Here is a 19,137-nt window from a genome sequence, read left to right as displayed (position 1 = left end):
GAGTGCGCGACGGCCGAGGGCGATGTAGGGCAACGACGGTGATGACAGTGGAGGAGTTTGATTTGGGGGAAGTGGCCGTGGGGAAGAAAGAACCGCACGGTTAAGTCAAAAGTAGCAGTAACGCGTTCTAGGAAATGCGCTTTTGCTACATTAGCTATAGCTAACTTAGCTATAGCGCTGGCTGGAAAAATGCGCTACTGCAAAGTTAGCTATAGCGCCTATCCTGAAAGCACGCTACTGCTACGCCTTTCTCCTTTATTTTTATTTTTCTTTTGTTTTCCTTCCCTTTTTTTCTATTTCTTTCATTTTTATTTACTTTTCCATATGTTTTCCATTTTATTTTCCTTTCATTAGCTGTAGCGCTTTCTCCGTGAAACACGCTACTACAACAACCTTAGCAGCAGTGTGCTTTTCTTAAGCCCGCTACTACTATTGGTAGCCTGGCGAGAACAGTAGGGGAATTGTAGTTGTAGCGCGTCTTCACTGAGACGCGCTACTGCTATGAACTTAGATGCAGCGCATTTGGTTGCCAGGCGCTACTGGTAAGTAGTAGTAGCACTTGTTTTTGTCCCTCGCTACTGGTAAGATTCTGTGTATAAGGTTTTCCCTAGTAGTGCAAGTACCCATCATAAACTCTCATCTCTTGCATTACATTATTCGCCATTCACCTCTTGTTTTCCTCTCCCCCACTTCTAAAACGGTTTTCAAAAAGATTTGCCTTTTCTTCGCCCCTCTTCCATTCGTCTTCTTCGCTTGCTTTTTGTGTGCTCATGTGTTGGATTTCTTGCTTTGTCATGATGGCTCAACCAAAGAATTCTGATCCTCACTTTAGGAGCTTAGAAGAAATTGAAAATAATGCTAGGAGAACATGTCTTTGCAATTTGAACATAATAATTTCTTTAGAAACGAGCTCAAGGAGCAGAAAAGTTTTATGGAGTACATGAATATAGAGCTCGATGATATGTCCAAGGAATTTTATGGTTTAAAATCTCAGTTTGCTCATCTTAAATTTTAGTAGGGCCAAATTTCTGATAAACAAGCTACCTTGGTAAATAAGATGGCCGCTAATCCTGAATCTTTAAATAATGATGAAGATCTTAAAGTGATTGGTGTGACTCCTATTGAATCTTTGTTTTCCAATATAAATCTTGATAAATATGGGACTAGAGATGAGTCAACTTTAGTTAAAAGGCGTCCCAATGATTCGGAGTTTTTATATCTTGATGCAAAAATTGATAAAAGTGGGATTGGAGAGGTCAAAACTTTAGGTAGCAATGAACCCACTCTTTTGGATTTCAAGGAATTTAATTATGATAATTGTTCTTTAATAGATTGTATTTTCTTATTGCAATCCATGTTGAATTCTCCTCATGCTTATAATCAAAATAAAGCTTTTACTAAACATATTGTTGATGCTATGATGCAATCTTTTGAAGAAAAGCTTGAATTGGAAGTTTCTATCCCTAGAAAACTTTATGATGAGTGGGAACCTACTATTAAGATTAAGATTAAAGATTATGAGTGCCATGCTTTGTGTGATTTGGTTGCTAGCGTTTCCACAATTCCAAAAACTTTATGTGATGTGTTGGTTTCCGTGAATTTGATGATTGTTCTTTAAATTTGCATCTTGCAGATTCCACTATTAAGAAACCTATGGGAAGGATTAATGATGTCATTATTGTTGCAAATAGGAATTATGTGCCCGTAGATTCCATTGTTCTTGATATAGATTGCAATCCTACATGTCCTATTATTAGTAGTAGACCTTTCCTTAGAACGACTGGTGCAATTATTGATAGGAAAGAAGGAAACATTAGATTTCAATTTCCGTTAAGGAAGGGCATGGAACACTTTCCAAGAAATAAAATTAAATTGCCTTATGAATCTATTATGAGAGCTACTTATGGATTGCATGCCAAAGATGACAATACCTAGATCTATTCGTGTTTTATGCCTAGCTAAGGGCGTTAAACAATAGCGCTTGTTGGGAGGCAAACCATTTTTTTGCTTTTTAGGTTCTATTTTGCAATAAATTATTCATCTAGCCTCTGGTTAGATGTGGTTTTGTGTTTTAATTAGTGTTTGTGCCAAGTAAGACCTTTGGGATAGCTTACGGTGATAGTTGATTTGATCTTGCTGAAAAACAGAAACTTTTACGCTCAGGAAAACAATTCTAATTTTTAATAGAAGCGTGATAAAATATTGATTCTTTTCTAAGAATATTAATAAAAAAATTCTTAGGTTCTCCTATTTTTTCGTAATTTTTGGAGTTACAGAAGTATTCGAAATATCCAGATTGCTACAGACTGTTCTGTTTTTGACAGATTTTGTTTTCTATGTGTTGTTTGCTTATTTAGATGAATCTATGGGTAGTATCGGGGGTATGAACCATGGAAAAGTTGGAATAAATTAGATATTTACACCAATATAAAAAATAATGAGTTCACAACAGTACCAAAAGTGGTGATTTATTTTCTTATACTAACGGAGCTTATGGGATTTTCTGTTGAGTTTTGTGTTGTGAAGTTTTCAAGTTTTGGGTAAGGATTTGATGGGCTATGGAATAAGGAGTGGAAAGAGCCTAATCTTGGGGATTCCCAAGGTACCCCAAGGTAATATTCAAGGACAACCAAGAGCCTAAGCTTGGGGATGCCCCGGAAGGCATCACCTCTGTCGTCTTCGTCTATCGGTAACTTTACTTGAGACTATATTTTTATTCACCACATGATATGTGTTTTGCTTGGAGCGTCTTGTATGATTTGAGTCTTTTCTTTTTGGTCTCCCACAAACATCCTTGTTGTACACACCTTTTTGAGAGAGACACGCATGAATCGTGATTTATTAGAATACTCTATGTGCTTCACTTATATCTTTTGAGCTAGGCAATTTTGCTCTAGTGCTTTACTTATATCTTTTTAGAGCACGGCGGTGATTTTATTTTATAGAAATTGATGAACTCTCATGCTTCACTTATATTATTTTGAGAGTCTTTAAACATCATGGTAATTTGCTTTGGTTATAAATTTAGTCCTAATATGATAGGCATCCAAGAGGGATATAATAAAAACTTTCATATAAAGTGCATTGAGTACTATGAGAAGTTTGATTCCTTATGATTGTTTTGAGACATGAAGATGGTGATATTGGAGTCATGCTAGTGAGTAGTTGTGAATTTGAGAAATACTTGTGTTGAGGTTTCTGAGTCTCGTAGCATGCACGTATGGTGAACCGTTATGTAACGAAGTTGGAGCATGAGACATTTTTTGATTGTCTTCCTTATGAGTGGCAGTCGGGGACGAGCGATGGTCTTTTCCTACCAATCTATCCCCCTAGGAGCATGCGCGTAGTACTTTGTTTCGATGACTAATAGATTTTTGCAATAAGAATGTGAGTTATTTATGACTAATGTTGAGTCCATGGATTATACGCACTCTCACCCTTCCACCATTGCTAGCCTCTCTAGTACCCCGCAACTTTCGCCGGTACCATAAACCCACCATATACCTTCCTCAAAACAGCCACCATACCTTCCTATTATGGCATTTCCATAGCCATTCCGAGATATATTGCCATGCAACTTTCCACCGTTCCGTTTACTATGATACACATCATCATTGTCATATTGCTGTTCATGATCATGTAGTTAACATCGTATTTGTGGCAAAGCCACCATTCATCATTTTTTATACATGTCGCTCTTGAGTCATTGCACATCCCGGTACACCACCGGAGGCATTCATATAGAGTCATATTTTGTTCTAGTATCAAGTTGTAATTTTTGAGTTGTAAGTAAATTAAAGTGTGATGATCTTCATTCTTAGAGCATTGTCTCATGTGAGAAAAAAAAGAGAAAAGGCCAAAAAAAGATAAGGCCCAAAAAAGAGAAAAACAGAGAAGGGGCAATGTTACTCGAAAAATGCGAATGGTGGTTGACCACCATGGCGGGTGGTATCATGGCCGTCCAGCGTCCTCGTGATCCACGTACGATGCGTATTTCGGTCCGAGCTGGCACTGTAGCCCCGCGTATTCTGGCGAAAAGGCAACCTAGTGGCAGCTATGGAATCTTGTCAGGTCCTCTACCCAATTCACGTGCCGAGCAGCCCAACAGGTGTGCGAGTCCTTCACAGGGTCCATATCCTTCATGTGCCCGACCACGGAAAGCGTACCAAGTGCTGCCAGGACTCATGCGGGACGTGGACTAATTGTTGTCCACAAGTCCACATGCAGTAGACAGCGAGGCTAGAGTGTTAGTAGAGATAGTCTGTTTAAATAACAAGATTACCATTAATAGAGACATTTGTTTAGTCACTAAGGCTGGCATCAAGAGAGACAGTTCTAAAGTCAAAGAGATTTTCATTTAAGGGCTCCCGTGTTCAATAACACTCGACAATAAGCACACACACAAAAAATGGTTAATAAAAACTAACAGATCGTATTACCATAGCTAGTTATCTTTCATAACTAATTACTAATTCATTTTTAATCGAAGATTTGATGGGCCTAATTTTTCAGTAAGTGTACCGAATAGTCACCACTGGAAAAATACCTGGCAGTCAAACCAGATGCAGGATGCATATTGATTCTAAAAAGAATCATCATAAATCTACATGCTGTCAACAACCTAAACAATCAAACCAGACACAGGATGCATATTGATTTTAAAAAGAATCAGCACATCTACATGTTAAAAACATAGAAAATCAAACCAAATTCCTCGCAAAATGATAGGCTAATTCAGACAGCATACAGGATGACTCCCAAGGAATTTGGTTTTGGCAGCACACCAGGAGTATAGAGACAAACAAATGATTAAACATAGGACAACAAATAAGGTTCTCCCAGATGATCGGTCCTTTTTGAAACGAATCGAGAATATCAAGTTCATGTATCTAGAGAAAGTTTGGTTCGAAAGGCCCCCTGTCCTTACCACACACATTGCGGCGGTGTCCCATAACTCCACATTTTGAACATTTTGGCAATTTCCGTGGCTCCTTCGACAAATCTCCTCTATCAGGACACGTCGTGCTCTTGTGCCCTTGCACTCTGCAAATGGAGCAGAAGCGAGACCACTTGAGATGTTGCTCGTAAGGAGGTTTGTCCCTGCTGGTGGTAGGTCGACCAGCAGTCCGCTTCTTGTTAGGCACGGCAACACCAGAGCAGCTTGATGCACCATCCGTGGTTTGCCTAGATGCAACGATCTTACGGTTCTCATCATGAAGGTAGGGTGCGACACTGTTGGCCTGCTGCTCACGCTCGGCAAGTCCCATGACATCTGCTTCTAAGCCTAACAGAAGTAATGTAGCATAAACATCCTTCATAAGGCTCATGAAAACCTCGTAGCACTTCACATTGCGATCTCCCAGCTGCACACACTCCAGAGCCTTTATGTACATCGCATGATGCCTGAAAGTGTCGCTCGAAGGAGGCCCTTTGTCTTTCTGGTACCTAGCCAGATGCTCCGGAAGCACATCACGGGCATCCCTGGTCCAGTGCTTCAGTATGTGTTTTTGAGGAATTTGTGGCAAATGGAAGTGTATCATAACCTACATAAAAATATGTGTGATAATTATCAAAAAGGATGAATGTGTCAAACATCGGCAGCACAAACAAGATCAGGTAACAACCAATGACAAGCACCCACCTGTAATGCATGGCAACAAACCATGCCAGAGTGCTCAAATGTGCCACACTCGCAGTTGAAGAAGCTTTCATCTTCACTGACTTCCACCTTGAATTCAACTTTGCTCCACTTCTCTCTTGCAGATGCATCGACATGTGTTAACTTGTATAGTCTTCTAGGCTCCAATTCATCGAGCACGTAAGAATTGACTTATACAATGCTTCACCAAACTGTTCAAACATTGCACGTGTGTAAACCTTGCTTGCATGCCTCTTGATAGGCAGATTTACTTTTAAAGTAACACCACTCTGAAAATTGGAAGCACAGATATCAGTAAACATCCCCATAAGTAATATAAACAGTTCTATGCGACAATAAATGTGCATTTGTACTAACCAGGGATGTTCTTTTCTCCTGGAAGCTCTCCTTAGACTCTCTGTCAAACTGGAGCTTCTCAAATTGCCTCAAGAACAAATGCATTGGGCACCTAGGAGGCACGTAACCCTTTAGGAGGTGGTTTGCGCTCTCGCTACGATGAGTGCTGGTCATTTTTGCACAGAACACGCCTCTAAAGTACGGCTTCGCCCACTTATGACGAACCTCGTATACCTGCGTCAGGAAAGGATGTTTGCGGAGAGAATACTTCTCGAGCATATCATCCCAACCGGCCTCGAACTCCTCCTCTGTTATCATGTGGTGCACAAGCTTATGGAACTCTAATTTGAAATCACTTTTCTTGCTCCAAAGTGTCCCCATCGACTCTTTAGCCTTCTGCAGAACATGCCATTTACACTACCGGTGCACTGAGTTTGGTAACTCAACTCCAATAGCAATTTCCATTGATCTAGCCTGATCTGAAAAATTAATCAGCAGGAAAACGCTTATCAGCAACTATAGAGTATGCAAATAAAAATCATAAACAAATCGATAGTACATGTGCTGATGGAAAAGCAACTGAGCTGCACACAAACCTGTGAGAATCATTTTTGGGTGCTTCCCCCCCACCATGTGAATGAATTCTCTGAAAACACATTTGAAGGTGTCCTCCTTTTCATCTCTAAGCATCACACCACCGAAGATTATACTCTGAAAGTCGTTATTTACTCCGACAAACATGCCAAATGGCATGTCATACAGGTTTGTCCGGTATGTCATGTCAAACGTGATCACATCCCCAAAACACCTATACTGATCACAACCCCTGCTAGTCACCCACATCAAAGTTTTAATCCGACTCTCATCATCTACCTGAACTATATAATTGAAATCAGGGTCGTTTGCTTTCATCTCTGACAAAATGTCTATCGTCTTCATCGCATCAAAATCAGATTGCTCCTTGTTAAGCTTCCAACATAGAGTTTTCAAAGAGCGTTTTGTGGACGAAACATTCTCCACTGATCCAAAGAAACTACCAACTATGCTGAACACCTTGCGAAGCCCTACATTGTTGTCGTGTAGTTGCTTTACCAGGTCCTTCGCGTACCGGTCAATATGCCTATGTGATTTCCAATGCATTTTCTCTCCACACGTCAGAGACAATGGGTGATTATGATCTTCTTTATGTTCTGATATGTACCAGCCATTATCACTAGCTCTAAGCAGCCTAATCATAGCCGTGCATCCACATCTCGCTGATTTGGTGTTCTCCTTCAGTGGCTTGCCCTGATTGTTAACATGGAAAAATTGTGCGGGTGAGAATGCATCCACAACACGGCATTGACATTTTAAAATCATTGAAAGAATATAATAAAGTCAAAAAACAAAAAACATATCCAGCCTTTTTCGGCATGTACCGCACATGCGCATACAATCTCTTGCATGCATCTCTTCCTATCAACGTTCATCCTGCTCGACGAAAGGCGGACACCAAAACCACACTCCCACGAATATAGATTGTAGAACTCGTACGCCTCATCAATCGAGTCGAACGATGCCCCAACTGTTGGATTCACAACCATTCCATTGCGCTTCTCAGCATATGCCCTTACAGACAATTCTAGCACAGTTTTCCTGTTGGGATTCAGATTCCTAACTTCAGGTCCTTTGCCTATCCGGACCCTGAACAATTTACAGACAAATAAGGAGTTTAAAAAAATTGCTGACTATATTTCCAGGGCAACAACATAACTTAAAACACATTTTGTGTACCCTCGTAGCTATATAGCATAGATTACAAAAAAATTATATCTAATATGATGGACCGGTTGCTAACAAAGCATACTAAAATAGAAATATATATGTCCAACCATTTATGAACTGAATTCTCATAGATTACTCATTCTTGCATCACTTAAACTAGAGAATAGTTACAACATATACCAGAATCAAATAACTAAAGCAACAGATTTAGTGCGAGATAACCACTTTATAATCCTAACTCTTGGCACACTTGTTAATTTGAAAAGAAATCACACAGCTAGGTACACAAACCATTCCTTTGATTTAAAAAACTACAGCAGTAACCACACACATGACTTGTATGTCTAGGGCAAATCCCACTGCTGGAAATTCTTGTTAATTTGAAAAGAAATCACATAGCTAGGTACACCAACCATTCCTTCGATTTAAAGAACTACAACAGCAAGCACACACATGACTTGTATGTCTGGGGCAAATCCCACTGCCGGAAACTAACTTTACTCAAATGTTCCATTGGTGAACACCCCCATTATCTATGAAATCAACTAGCGAACTACATAATTAGGCTGCAAAACAACAAATACATCTATCCTATCCTCAGGAACGTGGGACCAATATTTACCTCCTAGTCTAGCCGCTCATAGCCTCCGAGCACACATTGAAGCCGGCATTGCCAAATAAATCCGCTCCCTGGCCTTCGTCTCCGGCATCTCCTCTAGGGCGAATCTGGCCATTGGTGCCGCTCATAGAAGCCTGGGACTCTATTGGGAGATCGCCGCCGGTGGCCTCCTCTGGACCAATTAGGAACCTGATGCCAAGGGAGAGGCTAGGGTTAGAACAGCCAATTCTATGGCTAATCAGCAGAGGATCTGATAGTGGGGGTGTGGTTACGGTCGGGAAGGAGATGTACCCATGAACTGGCCTCCAGAGGAGACCATATTGCCGGGGAGAGGATGGCCGCGCCGCCGGTGTTTGGTACAGAGCAAGAGAGGCAGGAGGCAAGAAGAGGAAAGGTGCGGCGACGAGTGGTGGTGGTGAGTCGGCTAGTGGGCCACCATCCGGGACAGCGTGGGGGAACCACAAGTCACTAATCATGTGCTATTTCAAAAACGCTGGTTATGGGCCAAACTACTGGAGCAGATGCGGTCGAGCCGGCCCAGTGGCGGTACATGACCAAAGCAGATGTGCCAAACATATACGGCTACACTTGTCGTAGGCTGTGTCCAGGCCCGCAGCAGCTTTAAGCCTACCATTGAATTGACTGATTCCAGATCACGATGCACGTATGACCATCCAGGATAACCACCGTCATGGTGGTCAACCACCATAAGTCCGCACTCCAATGTTACTATCCTTTTACCACACTTGTGCTTCAAAGTAGCACCATGATCTTCATGATAGAGAGTCTCCTATTTTGTCACTTTCATATACTAGTGGGAATTTTTCATTATAGAACTTGGCTTGTATATTCCACCGATGGGCTTCCTCAAATTGCCCTAGGTCTTAATGAGCAAGCAATTTGGATGCACACCCACTTAGTTTTTCTTTTTGAGCTTTCATAAACTTATAGCTCTAGTGCATCTGTTGCATGGCAATCCCTACTCACTCACATTGATATCTATTGATGGGCATCTCCATAGTCCATTGATACGCCTAGTTGATGTGAGACTATCTCCTTCTTTTTGTCTTCTCCACAACAACCTTCTATTCCACCTATAGTGCTATGTCCATGGCTCACGTATTGCGTGAAAGTTGAAAAGGTTTGAGAACATCAAAAGTATGAAACAATTGCTTGGCTTGTCATCGGGGTTGTGCATGATTTGAATATTTTGTGTGATGAAGATGGAGCATATCCAGACTATATGATTTTGTAGGGATAAACTTTCTTTGGCCATGTTATTTTGAGAAGACATAATTGCCTTGTTAGTATGCTTGAAGTATTATTGTTTTTATGTCAATATTAAACTTTTGTTTTGAATCATACAGATCTGAACATTCATGCAACAATAAAGAGATTACATGGATAAATATGTTAGGTAGCATTCCACATCAAAAATTATGTTTTTCTCATTTACCTACTCGAGGACGAGCAGGAATTAAGCTTGGGGATGCTTGATACGTCTCCAATGTATCTATAATTTTTTATTGTTCCATGCTATTATATTATCAGTTTTGGATGTTTTATATGCATTAATATGTTGTTTTATATAATTTTTGGGACTAACCTATTAACCCAGAGCCCAGTGCCAGTTCTTGTTTTTTTCCTATTTTTGAGTTTCGCAGAAAAGGAATACCAAATGGAGTCCAAACGGAATAAAACCTTCCACTACTGCAGGATGGTGCTAACGTGACACTACAATCAGAGACCCTTCGAGAAACTGTGTGCGATGCCATAATCACAAACGGTGCTGTATGAAAACCGTCAGAAATGTATAAAATGTTTGCGATGACGGATGCATCAAACACAGTTCAGGTTTTAGTTGCGTGTGCGATGAAGGGCATACGGTTCAGTTCAATTAACTGTTTGCGATGAGGAGGAACAAAAGAAATGGGCAGCCAGATGAAGGCGTGTGCGATACACAACATACAGTTCACTCAGATGAACTGTTTGTGATTAGGCAACACAAAAGAAACGGGCAGCCAGATGAAGGTGTGTGCGATATACAACATACGGTTCACTCGAATGAACTGTTTGTGATTAGGCAACACAAAAGAAACGGTCAGCCAGATCAAGGTGTGTGGGATATACAGCATGCGGTTCACTCGGATGAACTGTTTGCGTTGACACAAGAGTACAGAAACGGTTCAACTTAACAAGACGTGTGTGTTGTGCGATGGGATTGCATGCGGTTCACTCGGCCCTTGTCGTCAGTGTGTGACCTTTGTGGCAACCGTTCACTCCCCAGGCGCCTCTTCATGTACCGTGGCAACCGTCCACCGACTCTTCACCTTTCCCTCTCGATTTGGAACTGCTGTCGCACGCTAGCTCTTCCTCCCTCCTCCATTTGCCTTCACTCTTCCTTCTGCCATTGTTTGATCGTCTTCTCCATGGAGGGAACAAGCCAGAAACGACCCTGTTATTCTTGCCCCGATCTGAATGATGACGCGGTGGAGGAACTCATTGATCGGTGCGACGTCATCACCTTGGCTAGCATGGCAGGTTCGTTCAAGACCATTCTCGACTCAACTAATAACATCATTACAAGGAACCCAAGGGTTCAGGAGCGGTTTGATCTCCCCTATCTTCTTCGCTGTGACCCTGCTGACTGGCGCTGGGACGAGGGAAGCCTCTCCTTGTGTAAGTTGATGCCGCTTGATAATGATACGTATGATGTTAATTAAGATGCCATCTCTTGAGGGCAAGGCTTGGGCAGGCGCAAATGGAGATTGGGTTGTTTATATTGGGTACAACTGCGAGTGGGAACTTGTGAATGTGTACACTCGTCACCGGGTTCCACTTTGAAAATCTCAGACGACTGCCCAAAGGTTGAGTACACCGGTATTCTACGTGAGTTCAAATACGATCATGATGACTGTCGTCTATGGAAGTAGCAATTTGTCGAGTTCCCAACCGCTCTTGGGGTTATAGGAATGCTTATGTTGTCGCTATCTTCGAAGAGCTTGTTGCCGTCCTTCATGGTTCGACTCGATGGATATTGCTCAAAAATCAGTTTCTATACATGGATGAGTACTGTGATGCAATTCAATACAAGGGTCTTGTGTTTGCTTCCACCACTCGTGGCACTGTTTTTGCATGGAATCCTCATGATTTCGGTACGTTTGTCTTCCACCGTAATTATAATTGTTTCATCCACATGCATGCGGGTTAGCTAGTTTCCCTTTACTAATTAACCTTCTTGTGTTTCCAAGGTCCTGTGAACATTCCACCACCTATACTTGAAAATTTTATTCACGAGCATGAGGACGAGCAGGACCCATATACTCAGTGGCGCCTGGCAACTTATTCCGATGGATCACCTCTTCTTGTCTATATACGGGGCACTGCTGATGTTACTAAGGAAGCAGGTGTTGTCTCATATGGTCGCACTCTCTGGACCTATTCCAACATCCGTTGCAGGGTATTCGGGGTGGATACTGGTGTACTAGCGCCAACACCTTCTCCCTGGTTCAATATTGAAAGTCTTGGAGGAAACTCGCTCTTCCTTGGACAAAACTATCCAATGATGGTGGAAGGCGATCCAGCTGCTGTTGACACAACGTTACTACCATTTATCAGAAGCAACTGTATCTATACCTCGGACATTACTATGCTTCCCTACCGTCCCAATATGGGTACTGAAATAGGCCGCTTCAGCCTGGATGACCAGTCCTGCATTGGTCTCGAGATTGACAGTAGCTGGCCCTTTCCAGAGAATCACTTCTGGTTCAAAGCAAGCATTTCCAACGCCGACGAGTGGTTGAGCTGAAGTTCATTTCATCGCTTTGTTATTTGTTGTGTGAGAAAAACTTTACTAGAATGTTTTGTTGGAAATGATCTATAATCCAACGTGTATCCTCGTTGTTGTTGTGGGTTGATGACTTGTTGTATGTAATCAATGGTACATTTGCATATGCGTCCATGAACTCATGCCTGCTAGTGGTGTCCATATGAACAGTCCTAGTGATTTTAGTTGCAAAAATTAGATAGTGCTAGTGATTTGTAGCTGCATATTTTGATAAATCGCAGTGTTACAAGGTTGAAAAATGGCAATGTTACTAGATATACAAATGTCAATCTTTCCAGTTTGAGAAATGGCAACATACCCAAAATGACAGATATGCAAATCTTACCCAATTGTTTGTACGTGGTTGCACACGGGTCATGCAAAACAACCGTTTGTGTTGGAGGGATGCAGAAATCCTGCTCGGCACATTTTCCCTTGGCTTCCTGGGGAAGCTGTCGGTTTGCATACGGGTGTTCTTACTGAAACGTTTGCGATGAGTGTTTTATATTTAAAAACCGTTGACGTTTTTTCAAAAGAAAATCATTTGATAAGTCTGTACATTAAGAGAGAAAAACGCAAGTTCGTTCAAACCATATCTTTCATTCAGTCACACTACGAATTTATATTCATATGATCGAGAATTCGAGATACAGTATTAAACCCCAAAAAAAACTATTTCCGGCGGCGGCGGAGGCGGCGTGCCACGCCGTCGTTGTCGTTGTCGTCCTCCGGGACACCGTTGTTGAAGTCTTCAAGGCAGCACAAAATGTTCTTCACTTGTAAATCAAACATCATGTCGTCGCGTGATCGACGGGTGGGGCGCGGGAGGACGGCAACTGGCGCTGCTGAGAGGTAGCGGTCGACGGAAGCGTCCCATGCCACTGAGGGGGGGCGCGCACGGGCACGGTCACGGGCGCAGCGGGTGCAACCAAACGCACGGGGACCGGTGCCGCGGTGGGTGGAGGGGCGCGCACGGGCGCGGCGGATGTAGCCAAATGCACGGGGGCCGGCGGCACGGTGGGTGGAGGGGCGCGCACGGGCGCTGGCGCTGGCATGTACACGAGCTCGCGCGGGTCCGCGGAGACCTCGCTGACGCCGGCAGCTTCCAGCTCTGCGATAGTGCTCGGCGACCAGCCCGTCAATGCTACGGGGATGGTCGCTGGCGCGGGCGCGTGGATGGGAGCTGGGACGGGAGCGGGGGCAGCAACCACAGCGGCCAGCTCGTTCTGGGCCATATCCATGAAGCCCCATTCCTCCTTATTTTCTATCTCCTCCGGCACGGAGTCAACTTCACCAAACTTGAAGACTAGTGGCAGATGATCATTCTGCGCCATGGCGGTGGAGGTCTGCGGGGGGGAGGGGAATGGGAGGCGAACAGTAAGGCCGTCCATATTAAACAGCGGCTCGGGCGCCATTAATGGAGAGGAAGGCGGCGGCCATGGAAGTCAAAGGGCTCGCTTCCTAGTGAGCCTGCGCAGCGTAAAGCTCGCATGCTTCCCGGTGAGCCTGCGCATTAGAGGACAGCTTGCACGCCTCTCGGTCAGCCTGCGCACCGGACTGCGCTTGCACACCTCCCGTCCAGTCAAGGTCAAGCAGCTGTCCGCACGGCACCTCCTACAGCCATTAAAACCAAGACACTTAGCATCACGTGAATGGTTAACAGAACGCACACGTTTTGAATTATACAAACGTTTGAGATATTAAGTCGCAGCTATTTTTTTCAAAATGCCTTTGTTGGCTGTCATTATTCAAGTGCACCTTCTCTCAAAATGGACACGAAAAATAGCACATCATGTCGGGCGCCATTCCATGATAGCATGCCAAGTTTCATGAATATTAGACGAGTTTTGGATTTACTAGAATTTAAAAACCAGGCATCTCAATGTTTTTTCGGCAATCAAGGGTGCCCTGGTGTTTGAAATTTATTCCCATTTATTGCATGGGACCTAAGCATGCACCCAAGGACACATATTTGATTTTTCAACCAATTTATATGCACTGGAGCATGTGCATGTAGTTCAAATTTGAATTATGCACATAAATGCATTGAAAACTCAGTTAATGCATAAAATGTCCAAAAGAACCCACGAAAAATCACAAAAATTGACGCAACACTCCTATTGTTCTATGTTGACACGAGAAATTTTTTGGAAGCAATAAGAGGCAGTGGATATCGTTTCGTCCCCAAAGGTGGGACGTTCCGTACCGAAACCATGATGCTTGTTGTGAGAAGCTCTGGTTTGTGAGAAGCATATACCCAAACCTGCTCCAAACGGGACAAAATTTTTACAACGGCATGTTGATGCCACTCCATGAAAGCATGCCAAGTTTCATGAATTTCAGACGAGTTTTGGATTTACTAGAAGTTAAAAACGAGGCAGTTCAATGTTTTGCCGGCAATCAACGGTGCCCTGGTGTTTGAAATTCATTTCCACTTCTTGCATGGGACCTAAGCATGCACCCAAGGACACATATTTCATTTTTCAACCAATTTATATGCACTGGAGCATGTGCATGTAGTTCAAATTTGAATTATGCACATAAAATGCCTAGAAAACCCAGTTAATGTATAAAAAGGCCAAATGAACCCCGAAAAATTCCAAGATTGAACACAGCACTCCTGTTGTTCTATGTTGACACTAGAAAGTTTTTGAAAGCAATAAGAGGCAATGAATATCGTCTCGTCCCCAAAGGTGGTACGTTCCCTATCGAAACCATCATGCTTGTTGTGAGAAGCTCTGGTTTGTGAGAAGCTTATACCCATACCTACCCCAAATGGGACACAATTTTCACCACGACATGTTGATGCCGCTCCATGATAGCATGCCAAGTTTCATGAATTTCAGACGAGTTTTGGATTTACTAGAATTTAAAAACCAGGCATCTCAATGTTTTGTCGGCAATCAACAGTGCCCTGGTGTTTGAATTTCATTCCCATCTCTTGCATGGGACCTAGAAATTCACCCAAGGACACATATGAGATTTTTCAACCAACCTTACTACATTGGAGCATGAGCTTGTAGTTTAAATTTGAATTATGCACATAAAATGCCTAGAAAACCCAGTTAATGCATAAAAATGTCCAAACGAACCCTGAAAAATCACAAAAATTGACACAACACTCTTGTTGTTCTATGTTGACACAAGAAAATATTTGAAAGCAATAAGAGGCAATGGATGCCGTTCCGTCCCCAAAGGTGGGACGTTCCCTATCGAAACCATCATGCTTGTTGTGAGAAGCTCTGGTTTGTGAGAAGCTTATACCCGAACTTGCCCCAAACGGGACAAATTTTTTACCATGGCATGTTGATGCCGCTCCATGATAGCATGCCAAGTTTCATGAATTTAAGACGAGTTTTGGATTTACTAGAATTTAAAAACAAGGCATCTCAATGTTTTGCCGGCAATCAACAGTGCCCTGGTGTTTGAATTTCATTCCCATCTCTAGAATGGGACCAAGAAATTCACCCAAGGACGCACATGTGATTTTTCAACCAACTTTAGTGCATTGGAGCATGTGCTTGTAGTTCAAATTTGAATTATGCACATAAAATGCCTAGAAAACCCAGTTATGTATAAAAAGGCCAAACGAACCCCAAAAATTCCAAGATTGAACACAACACTCCTGTTGTTCTATGTTGACACTAGAAATTTTTTGAAAGCAATAAGAGGCAACGTATATTGTCCCGTCACCAAAGGTGGTACGTTCCCTATCGAAACCATAATGCTTGTTGTGAGAAGCTCGGGTTTGTGAGAAGCTTGTACCCAAACCTGCCCCAAATGGGACAAAATTTTCACCAGGGCATGTTGATGCCGCTCCGTGATAGCATGCCAAGTTCCATGAATTTCAGACAAGTTTTGGATTTACTAGAATTTAAAAACCAGGCATCTCAATGTTTTGCCGGCAATCAACAGTGCCATGGTGTTTGAATTTCATTCCCATCACTTGCATGGGACCTAGAAATTCACCCAAGGACACACATGTGATTTTTCAACCAACTTTGGTGCATTGGAGCATGTGCTTGTAGTTCAAATTTGAATTATGCACATAAAATGCCTAGAAAACCCTGTTAATGTATAAAAAAGACCAAACAAACCCCGGAAAATTCCAAGATTGAACACAACACTCCTGTTGTTCTATGTTGACACTAGAAAAAAATTCAAAGTAATAAGAGGCAACGGATATCGTCTCGTCCCCAAAGGTGGTACGTTCCCTATCGAAACCATCATGCTTGTTGTGAGAAGCTCCGGTTTGTGAGAAGCTTATACCCAAACCTGCCCCAAATGTGACAAAATTTTCACCATGGCATGTTCATGCCGCTCTATGATAGCATGCCAAGTTTCATGAATTTCAGACGAGTTTTGGATTTACTAGAATTTAAAAACCAGGCATCTCAATGTTTTGCCGGCAATCAACAGTGCCCTGGTGTTTGTAATTTATTCCCATCTCTTGCATGGGACCTAGAAATTCACCCAAGGACACACATGTGATTTTTCAACCAACTTTAGTGCATTGGAGCATGTGCTTGTCGTTCAAATTTGAATTATGCACATAAAATGCCTAGAAAACCCAGTTAATGTATAAAAAAGCCAAACGAACCCCGAAAAATTCCAAGATTGAACACAACACTCATGTTGTTCTATGTTGACACTAGAAAAAAAATTAAAGCAATAAGAGGCAACGGATATCGTCTCGTCCCCAAAGGTGGTACGTTCCCTATCGAAACCATCAAGCTTGTTGTGAGAAGCTCTGCTTTGTGAGAAGGTTATACCCAAACCTGCCCCAAGTGGGACAAAATTTTCACCACGGCATGTTGATGCTGCTCCATGATAGCATGCCAAGTTTCATGAATTTCAGACGTGTTTTGGATTTACTAGAATTTAAAAACCAGACATCTTAACGTGTTGTCGGCTATCAAGAGTGCCCTAGTGTTTGAATTTCATTCCCATCTCTTGCATGGGACCAAGAAATTCACCCAAGGACACACATGTGATTTTTCAACCAACTTTAGTGCATTGGAGCATGTGCTTGTAGTTCAAATTTGAATTATGCACATAAAATGCCTAGAAAACCCAGCTAATGTATAAAAAAGGCCAAACGAACCCCGAAAAATTCCAAGATTGAACACTACACTCCTGTTGTTCTATGTTGACAATAGAAATTTTTTGAAAGCAATAAGAGGCAACGGACATCGTCTCATCCCCAAAGGTGGTACGTTCCCTATCGAAACCATCATGCTTGTTGTGAGAAGCTCTGGCTTGTGAGAAGCTTATACCCAAACCTGCCCCAAATGGGACGAAATTTTCACCACAGCATGTTGATGCCGCTCCATGATTGCGTGCCTAGTTTCATGAATTTCAGACGAATTTTGGATTTACTAGAATTTAAAAACAAGGCATCTCAATGTTTTGCCGGGAATCAACAGTGCCCTGCTGTTTGAATTTCATTTCCATCTCTTGCATGGGACGAAGAAATTCACCCAAGGACACACATGTGATTTTTCAACCAACTTTAGTGCATTGGAGCATGTGCTTGTAGTTCAAATTTGAATTATGCACATAAAATGCATAGAAAACCCAGTTAATATATAAAAAAGGCCAAACGAACCCCGAAAATTTCATTCCCATTTCTTCCATGGGACCTAAGCATGCACTGAAGGACACAGATTTGATTTTTCAACCAATTTGTATGCACCGGAGCATGTGCATGTAGTTTAATTTTGAATTGTGCACCTGAAATGGCTAGAAAACCAGTTTAATGTATGAAATGTCCAAACGAACCCTGAATAATTCCTATTCTTTTACGACACACATACAGTTGCATGTTCACTGCAGATAAAAGGTCTAGCAATTCAAACACCGTCCATTGCCGCTGTGACCCCATTTTGTAATTCAAATCAAGTAGATCCCACATAGTTTATTCTCACCAACCGTGTGAGATGTAGTACAAAATATCTTGGAGCACCGTCGGTGTATAGTACGCCTATGGCTTACGCGAGAAGGTGCGTCGGCTACAGTCCATAGCCGGCGTGTCAAGCACACTAGCTCGCTCCCCCAAAACTCCCGCCTCTGCATCCCTCTCTGCTTCAGTCCCTTGATTCAAATTTTCAATAGCCCCGGCATTTTACTCCCGCTTCTGCATCCGTTGCAATCTCAAAAATATCTGCTCGCCCTTGATCCAAATTTTCAGTAGCCCCGCCTTGTTACTCCCGCCTAGTAAAATTTTCAGTTGCCGGAGTATTTCCTCAAACACAACCTCCGCTCACACAGACACACCCAACCCTCGAAACCATTGGTAGGTCGCCGCCATCGCCGGCGCCTCCATCCTCAATCTCTGCATGTGTGCCGGGGAGCTCGAGTAGCCAATGGCCAAAAAGAAGTTTATCGCGGCCTTTTCGCCAGATGCCGGCGAGGTGGCCGCCGAGGTGTCCCGTCGTCCTCCACGGGCCCGATCCGCCGTTGCCGGTCCCCCGATCCGCCCACTACCACGCCCCTACGCTGGTTCGAGGACTTCCGCGTCCTCTCCCGGACCCGGCAGCCGATGAAGTCCTACCTTGGGGTTCGACAACGGCAGTGGGGGACATGGGTCGCCGAGACTACAAATCGAGAGAGCCACACCCGCCGGTGGCTCGGTAGCTTCCACACGGCCGAGCTCGCGGCCATGGAGTATGACCGCTGGCAGGTCCGCTACCACGGCGCGGCGGCTAGGCTCAATTTCCCCTTCGGCACACGTCCGGTCCACCTCGTTCCGCTGGAGCCAGGGGTGGTGAGCTTGGCTATGGCGCGGGAGGACCGCGAGACGTGGGAGCGTCTGGAGGCCGAGGCCGCCGACGAGGCCTACATGCAAGAGCTCCGCCAGCAGCACCCGAAGCTCGTGGAGGCGGAGCGGGTGATCTTTGCCAGCGCGGAGGGCGGCGAGGTTATCGCACTCTC

The 19,137-nt window shown here is 43.3% G+C and overlaps 1 pseudogene; it reads right to left on the bottom strand.

Moving 5' to 3' along the window:
* Positions 1-4,889: 4,889 nt before the first annotated feature.
* LOC123142604 (protein FAR1-RELATED SEQUENCE 5-like) lies at positions 4,890-8,493 on the bottom strand (annotated as a pseudogene).
* Between the last annotated feature and the right edge of the window lie 10,644 nt (positions 8,494-19,137).

This window comes from Triticum aestivum, chromosome 6D (assembly GCF_018294505.1).
Source record: "Triticum aestivum cultivar Chinese Spring chromosome 6D, IWGSC CS RefSeq v2.1, whole genome shotgun sequence".
Lineage (NCBI taxonomy): Eukaryota > Viridiplantae > Streptophyta > Magnoliopsida > Poales > Poaceae > Triticum > Triticum aestivum.
This window is presented reverse-complemented; position numbering and strand designations above follow the sequence as displayed.